The sequence below is a fragment of the Chenopodium album genome, chromosome 13 (genome assembly GCF_948465745.1).
Source record: "Chenopodium album chromosome 13, dcCheAlbu1.1, whole genome shotgun sequence".
NCBI lineage: Eukaryota > Viridiplantae > Streptophyta > Magnoliopsida > Caryophyllales > Amaranthaceae > Chenopodium > Chenopodium album.
Genome location: NC_137846.1, coordinates 36665999 through 36674479, shown reverse-complemented (window position 1 = coordinate 36674479; position 8481 = coordinate 36665999). Strand labels below are relative to the sequence as shown.

Genomic DNA, 8481 nt, shown 5'->3' with positions numbered 1-8481 from the left:
CTTTTGTTAGCCCTTTTGGGCTTCGTCAATTGAGCCTTACTTATTCAACCTACATTATTCCAAACCTTGGGATAGGAATGGTGCAAAGAGATATAAATGAAAAAATTGGGGGAACGAAACATAAGGGGGGGATACAAAGTTAGGCTAAACCCAAAAAAGGAAAGATCGAATGCAAAATAGTTCTAATCCCAAAACCAAACTTGTCAAAAAGGAGAGAGAAAAAAAAAAGAGAGAGAAGGAAGATAAGGAAAAGGCACCTAATGTAGGAGTTGTCACACAAAGTAGAAAGGTTTTAATTTGAGAAGCACCAAAAGTGAGGGATTAAGTAAGTATACTTGAGCCTGTCCATTTTTCATAACCTTGAGCCTAGCCACATTACAACCTCAGAAAGGCCCTCCTTGAGGTAGACCATAATCATGTACCACAAAAATTATCTTTCTACGAAAATATGGCCCATCTTAGGCCTTTTGCACATATGGACCTACTATTGAGTAGTTATGCCCATACCTAAAATACATGAAGTGTTGAGTAAATGATTACAAAATCATATAAAAAAATCAAATAATTTGGATGTTTGATAGCCATTAGCTTGATCACATCATTTTAGTAAAGCAATCGAATCAAACTAAATTCTATGTTTTCCATATCCTTTGCCAAGAAAAATGAGATGACTATCACTTTAAAAAACAATCATCTTATTTTCTTTTAATAATAGGGATATTTATTACCAAGGTGATTCAAGTTCTATACACATTGCCTAGAAAGAAAACGAGTTAATACAGTAAATTGATTTTATAAATCGACAGCCTTGACGTCAACTTTAGATGTCTTTTACAACTCTTGAGCATTAGTCCTCTCACTTATCATGAGCAACTAATATGTCCGCATGCGTGGGATATCTTCATCCTCTCTAAGCGAGGAACATTGATTGAACATGATCGCTACATGAAAAAATGATCGTTATCGCTATCACACATATACCACACTACCAAATCATCACGATGATTCAAATATTAAGTCAATAATCATTGCTTTTTGAAAACATGTCTATTTCTCTTTTTTATTCTTCTAGGGGAAAGTTGGATCCTCTTCCTTTTTATGTAAATCCGTCTTTTTTGTTCATTTCTTTTTTAGGGGGTAAGTCGGGATGATCCCTCTCATTTGGCAACTAAAATACTCAAAAAATAGTACTTCCTACGTTCTATTAATATTGCAACAAGGATGAAATCACGCATCCCAAAACACATTTTATATGCTAAATATCTATAATTGTGTAAGAGAAAAAATTATGAAAATTTGATATTGTGAAAGTATTTTATGAGACGAATCCAACAAGATCCCAAATGACTATATTTTGCTTAACGTATAAATCATAATATATGGTCAAACAAGAGTGATGAATAGTGCAAAAATTGCATTGTTGCAATATTAATAGAACGGAGGAAGTATAATTTTTTCGCTCTTTGCCTCAAACTGGGGGCTAAAAAAGCCAAGACATCCCCACTTCTCTCGATTTACATATTTAAACACGCTATTTATGCTAGTAAATCAATGTCATACAAAACTTATCACGAATCATCTTAATATCTTTAAATGACAAAGCGAAGAATACCACTTCCTATTATTGGACCAAGATAATTAATTATGTTACTTGATCAAACAGTTCGTGATAAACATATGCAATATTCCACAAATTGAAAATACAAATCCTGGGACTCCAAATAAACATGAGAAACATCCCCTAGCATATGTATACTTTTGTTTCAAAAGCCACCTAAATCTACACTTGGGGGCTACAAAAATATAGGTCTCACCTCAACTTTCGTTTTGAAATAAGACCATATTTTGAAAAGTGGTTCGAATGACCTTATAAATTATTCTAACACTCCATCAAACCAAAGTTTGATAAATATTCATTCTCAAACTATGGTGCTTATTTAATTGGAAGAAATTTACTTTCAATTAGCAAAATATGACAATGATGACAAACACTAAAAAGAAAAACATAAATAAAATTAGATATACAAAAGTTTGCTCACACTTTCATAGCTCTATTGAAATAAGTTGCAAATTACAACTTACCTTCATCAATCTTGGACGAAAAAGTCACACTCAATTATGAGCTAGACTTTTCTTTCCATTTTGGGTCCAGTTTTGAAAATAACATAATTATGTATTTTGCGTACTACAAAAAATTGCTTCATTTTATTTTCAAAACAAAATTTTGTGAAAATTATTGGACCTTCTCCAAATTTTGAATTTTACATTGGTAGAGTAAACTAAATGGGTAGCCCAAAAGGCAAGCGGTAATTGAATTCCGCTTCCAAAAACACCAAAAAAAAAAAAAAAAAAAACACACTAAAACAAGCAAATGGCAAGCGGTTTTGGGTCAACCGCTTGCAAAATTGTAAATGGCGAACGGTTTGAACCTTTAACCGCTTCCCATTCTTTAAAAAAACAACTCCTTTTGCATGCCCCCGGTTTACAATAATTTTATTGTACATCGAACATTTTTGCAAAAAAGTTACCCTTTTTCTATATAAAAGTGACCCTTTTTCTGTACAAAAGTGACCCTTTTTATTACAGAAGTGATCCATATTTTCACAAAAGTGACCGTTTTTTTTACAAAAGTAACTCTTTTTTTTACAAAAGTGACCCTTTTTTTCACAAAAGTGACCCTTTTTTTTCACAAAAACAGAGTATCAAAATTAAAAAAATAAACACAAAATGCAAAAGTTAACCCAATGGCTCTACTTTCATCCCATATCTTTATCTCTCCTCAAAACTAAACATTTCCACCATTAACAAACCTTCAAATTCTTTCTTCGCTAGCAACGCCGATAGCGACCATCGCCGATTCCACCATTTCCGACCATCTCACCGAGCAAAGTGGCGACGATGACGATGACGACGACTATGCACTTCAAGCTTATTAACTGCGAAATTCCATTAAATAACAAAAATCAATAAATAAAAAAGGCAAAAACCTTTGAATCTCAAAATCAATAGAGATAAATCATGGAAGGAAATGAACTGCAGCAAAAAAGAAGAGAAGAGGAAGTGTGGAGAGAGAAAGTGAAAGAAGAAAGCACTCAAAGAAGATGAGGATCCAGAAAATGAAAAAGACAGGAAGAAGGTGTTCACGTGCGAGTCCAAAGAAGCTGATTTACAATATTAATATTGTAAACCCGATTTTAATAAACTTTTTGTCTTAAAAAATAACCCAAAACAACACAAACTATCCCTCACGCCTCTCTCCTCTCTCAGGATTCTCACGCCTCTTTCTCTCTTCTCTCTTCTCTCTTCTCTCTTCTCTCTCCCCTCTCCATTTCTTACTCTCCTCTCTCAAGCCTCCCCTTATATTCTCTCTCCTCTTCTTTCTCAAGCCTATCACCGCCGCCAGCAACACCGAGCAACACATAATTCTCCAGCAAATTCGAGCCAAATCCCTTCCTTTTCGAGCAAAAAAACGAACCAAAAACCCCAGGTTATTCGAACCCAAAACCCCCCAGTAAAATCGAGCAAATCCGAGCATAAATCGAGCCAATCTGAGTCAAAATCAAGCAAATCCGAGCAAGTGGTAGTGCATGTGGGTGGTGGTGTTTTGTGGATGGATTTTCGAGCAAAATTTGAGGAATTTCGCCAATTACTTGTATATTAATTTTTTAGTTTAGGTAATTACTTGTATTTTAATTACTTGTAAGAATTTAGATCTAGTTTTATCTTTTTTCAAATTTCACTTATAATTACTTGAATTGGACAGGGGAGCAGCGGGTTTGCGCAGGTGAAGCTCAAAGGATTAGAGCAACAATAGAGGTAATGGAGCATAACCTTGCAATCAGGTAATAAGAAGCAAATGCCACCTTGAAGGTATGAATTCTTAGATATATTTGAAATAGTTGCTTGATATTGGTGATAGTGTTGTGAGAAATTAGAGATGGCAGGGAGTCTTTGTGGTATTCCCCTGTAGTTGTGGGGTTTAAATGTTGAATTCTTATTGGTATTTCATTAGAACATCAGTTGGATGAGGATTTTTCGGTTTGTTTGACTTATTTGATGCCTTATGTTGCTTTATCTAGGCTGCTTTTTTTCCTACTAGTGATAATAGTAATAGTTAATTTGATTAGAAATTATTTGAACATATGATGATGGTGTTGAATATATTTACAGTGGTTTTTGAGTGAGTTTCCTAGGAAGCTAAGTTTAGTTGATTGTTGTTTGTAGGACTCAGCTAGAGTGTGATTTTTGTGACTAACTAATCATGTAATGTGTGGAGATAACCTAAATGATGGTGATTGTTCGTGTAAGAAGATATGCAATCACTTGTACAATGTTGTTAAAATATAGTGTAATTATTGGGTTTTATTTGTGAAATGACTGAGGAAATGTTGCTGGAATTTTGTGGATCAGCTAGGCTTTTTTTAATTGATGATAGTGTGGCTAGAATATGCAATCAGTAGTATCACTAGTCTAATGTAGCTGGTTTTCATTTATCCTTTCATTAAGCATTCATCATCATTCTAAAATGGAACTTGTGATATTCTAAGTGATTTATGTTAAGAGAATCAAATTTATGATGCAATGGTTGCTGCATAATTTTGCTATTTGATAGATTATCAAATCTAATTCATGAGTTTTAAGTTGTAACTTTCATAAACTAGCGCTTTTGTTATGGCACTAGTTGATAATGAATAAAAAATTAGTAAATTGAAAAATTATTTGAAGTTTGATTTGGAAATCTGGATTTAGAAATTATCTTTTAGTGCAAAATATGGTGGTATGTGATTCGATCTGATATTGAATGTGGTCATATGGATTATGAAAACTAGAAAATCGAATTAATTAACCTTGAGCATTCTAAAGTGCTGAATTGCTAAACAAGTTATGAGGAGTATGTTCTGAATTTTTTTACATAGCATAACAATAATACAAAGTTATAAATTGAAATAAAGAAGCAGCTAAAGAAATCTTGTTCAAAATAAACAATTAAGTACCTTCAAATCTTGTACATTTGCTGCAGTGATTGTAATCACTTGCCTCTTTGTTAGTGCTACATTGATTAGCTTAGTTGTGAAAGCCAAATATTAGCTATTACACTAGTACAATGTTTTTTAATGCCTAGTTGTGGGATGACCATCTGTTTCTATACTCTCTGACCTGATTTGGCAAAATTTAAGCTTGATTTAATATATTGATGTGTTATTGAAAGTAATTCTTCCATGTTCAGCTTGCATTGCCCATAGCAGCGTATCTAAACCACTTGCGTTGAGCAGACGCACACAACTTATTTAGATGTGCGCGACACCTACTGCGGCAGAACACTCAAAACCCTAAACGCACCCATTCCCTATAAATAGGGGCTTAATATGAAGCTTAAACACACAGAAATTAACCCGAAATACTGGCAAAAACTTTGTGAACTTGTGTACTATCAACCCTCTTGTCCTAAACACTCACCCCCTTATTACTTGTTACTGCGGTGGAGGTTCCTGAACAAGAAGGAGTCCATAAGTGTTCTAAACGAAGATCTAGCAAGGAAAAGTGATAAATTCCCGAGCACTTAGATCAATCACCTTTTCTTTTCTTGTTTAAACAACCTTTAATCAATTAATTAGTGTTGTTTGATCGCTTAAAATAAACTTTTAATTAATTAATTCCACATAGTGTTCTTTCGTTAATCAAAGAATAGGAATTGAATAATTAATTGTTGTTTGATCACCTAAGTCAAGGCGAATCTTGTTTATTTATTGCTCTTTTCACGAATTTGATTAAATAAGAATAACGATTTTGCAATGTAATTCCTACGTGATTAATGCTTGTAAATAAAATCAACTAACTTAGTTTTAGGTATCACGTTGCATATATTGTTTGGTGATGAAATTATGAAAAAGGAAGAGCTAGCAAAGGCTGCACTAGGGTTAAAATAGCGATTCCTCCCTAAAAGGAACGTTATTTTAGTACCTTCGCTCCCGAAGTCATTTATGGTATAAGTAGACCAATATAGGCATGGGGTAAACTTATGATTCATGCTAAATATCTCTTGAACCCTACTTGGGAAAAAGGCATGACTGAGGTTTATGAGTTTTCCTAAAACTCATTGGCGACTCCTTACTAGTTTCTTACAAAAAAGCATGATGATAGGATCAACTCTAATTCAAAGGTCTCCCAAATAGTTAGGAATTCAAATCCTAAAACACCCTAAAAAGTGTAAATTCCTAGCCCTCCTAGGCTTTTAAAGAGCCATGGGCATAAAGGAGAAGGATCCCCTACGATGGGCATACCCTCCTTATAGCGGTCGGCGGACTGAGCCCTGGTCCTTTTCTGTGATAATGACCTCGGAAAATGTACAGGTAGACCTGGCCCTTGTCAACAGAGTTGATATCCATCTTCCTCAGATGGTCCTTGGTACCCCGGATGGTGGGGCCCCTCCGGCAAAGCCGCCTGCCATCTACAGGTCTTTGTCAGTGTCTGAACTACTAGTAGATTGGGCTGTCTTTTTAGACGACTTCCCTGGATTTGTCTTCAGGGAGACCTTGGACTTGAGGATGTAGGACTTCAACACCCCCTAATCAGCCAGACGGTCCAACAACCGTTTGAGGCTATGGTAGTCGTTGGTGTCATGGCCGATGTCCTCATGGAAATGGCAGTACTTGTTTTTGTTCTGATTTTTTGCAAAACCTTTCATTGTAGTCGGCTTCTCAATGGTCAGCTGGTCCTTGATCACCATGAGGATGGAGTAACAGTCTTTGTTAAATTCGTACTTTAGGACGTACGGTTTAAACTCCTTCTTTTTCTTCTAAGACTGATGAGTATTTAGGTTGTTTTTACCTTCATTTCATCGCTTTCTTTCTTAATAAATGCTTAGCTTTATGCATTTTCTCTTTATTTCCCTTTCTCTCTTATTTTGTGTTTTTATGGTTTTTCTTGTGTTTTCTCCTTTATTTCTCCTTTTTTCGTGGTTGTAGGTATTGTACGAGGTTTGGGTCTCGATATTGGTGGTTTTCTAAGTTGGAAGATGCTTTTGGAGTAAACTCATAGCATTGGGAAGCTCAAGATGCAAGGAAGTGGATGCTCCAAGTTCTAGCTCTTGCGCTCTTAAGTCGTGCTCTCATGAAAGATGGTGTTGAACCCACCGTGGAGGCCCTTGGAAACTGCCACCCCAAACATTTATCAAGTAGAGCTCACGAGACCCATTTGCAAGCGCACGAAGCGGCAAAGAAGTCGAAAAAACCCAGAAGAGCGCTGGCGCGCACCCCTGCCTGCGCGGGCTCTCCTCCCTGTTTCCGGCTTCGCTCGATTTCGTTTTTCGCGCCTCTTATGAGTACCTATTTAACCCGATTTTTGTAATAAGAGTTCTAGACATTATTTTTATCATAATTTTAGCTTAGTTAAGAGCTTCTCTCTCTAATTTTAGGGTTAGTTTAGGAGTAGATTTAGAGAGAGAAAGTGAGAGATTTCAATGGTGATGTGAGAGATTGATGATACAAGGGTGACAATTGTGTTGAAGATCTTTGACATTATCAATGAGCATTTCTAAGTCTATCTCATCTTATTGTTTTGTTTAGATTCATGTGTGTTTGACTTGATTTGGATGCTTGATCTTGATTAGTGTAATTGCTCTTGATATGTTGTTAATTCTTGATTTCTTAGTTGTTTGTTGTTAGATGATGATTCTTGAGTAGTTGTTTGACTAAGAATTGGGTGAAACTTGTATGATTCATTGATTGTGATTAATTTGGGAATTGTGTTGATTGATTGTTGAGATTAAAGTGATTAGTGTAAGTTTGCATGTGTGTAATTCGATTAGGCCTTGAGAATTATGGTAGATTGCATTGTAATTGCTAATTACATGACCAATTGATTTAGGAATTGCAATTATCGATTGGTTTGGATTGTGATTCTCTTAGTTTATTATTCGTAGAGACATCTAGCTTATGATTAGGAGATAGCTCTTTGATTCCAATTGATAGCTCTTATCATAAGTCTTCACAACCATTGATAGGCATGTTATTCCCATGTTGTTGTAGTTGTCATAATTACTTGTTGATCCCCATTCCTAGTGTTTTATTTGTTTGGTTGTTTGTTTTGTTAGTTGGTAGCGTTACCTCTTTACCCTTCGACTTCGACCTAGCTTAGGCGCACAATTGAGAGCGCTTGAACATAACCGTTCCTTTAGATTCGACCCTTGACTTACCTCTATACATGTATTTAGGTTTGTTAAGTGTTTATAAATTTCTTTTGGCTTAGGGAGGATTAGTCTACGACCTAGTTTTTCCCTTGCCAAAATGGCGCCGTTGCCGGGGAACGGTGTTTATGTTTGAGTGTTTTTTATTGCTTGAGTCTAGGTCTTTGTATATACTTTTCTTTTATTTGATTTTTACTTGTTTTGAAAAAAAAATTGGCATGTCTCTCATTTCCTAAATATAAAAATGAGTCTTTTTGTGAATATTTTAATAGACTTGAGGGATTTCTTGATTATAA

At 35.2% G+C, this 8481-nt stretch overlaps 1 long non-coding RNA gene across 1 annotated transcript; it reads left to right on the top strand.

The window, feature by feature from the left end:
- Positions 1-3235: 3235 nt before the first annotated feature.
- On the top strand, positions 3236-7547 carry LOC145576601 (uncharacterized). Its single transcript, XR_014098482.1, has 2 exons — positions 3236-3674; positions 3764-7547. It is a non-coding gene; the product is annotated as an uncharacterized LOC145576601 (long non-coding RNA).
- The last annotated feature ends 934 nt before the right edge of the window (positions 7548-8481 follow it).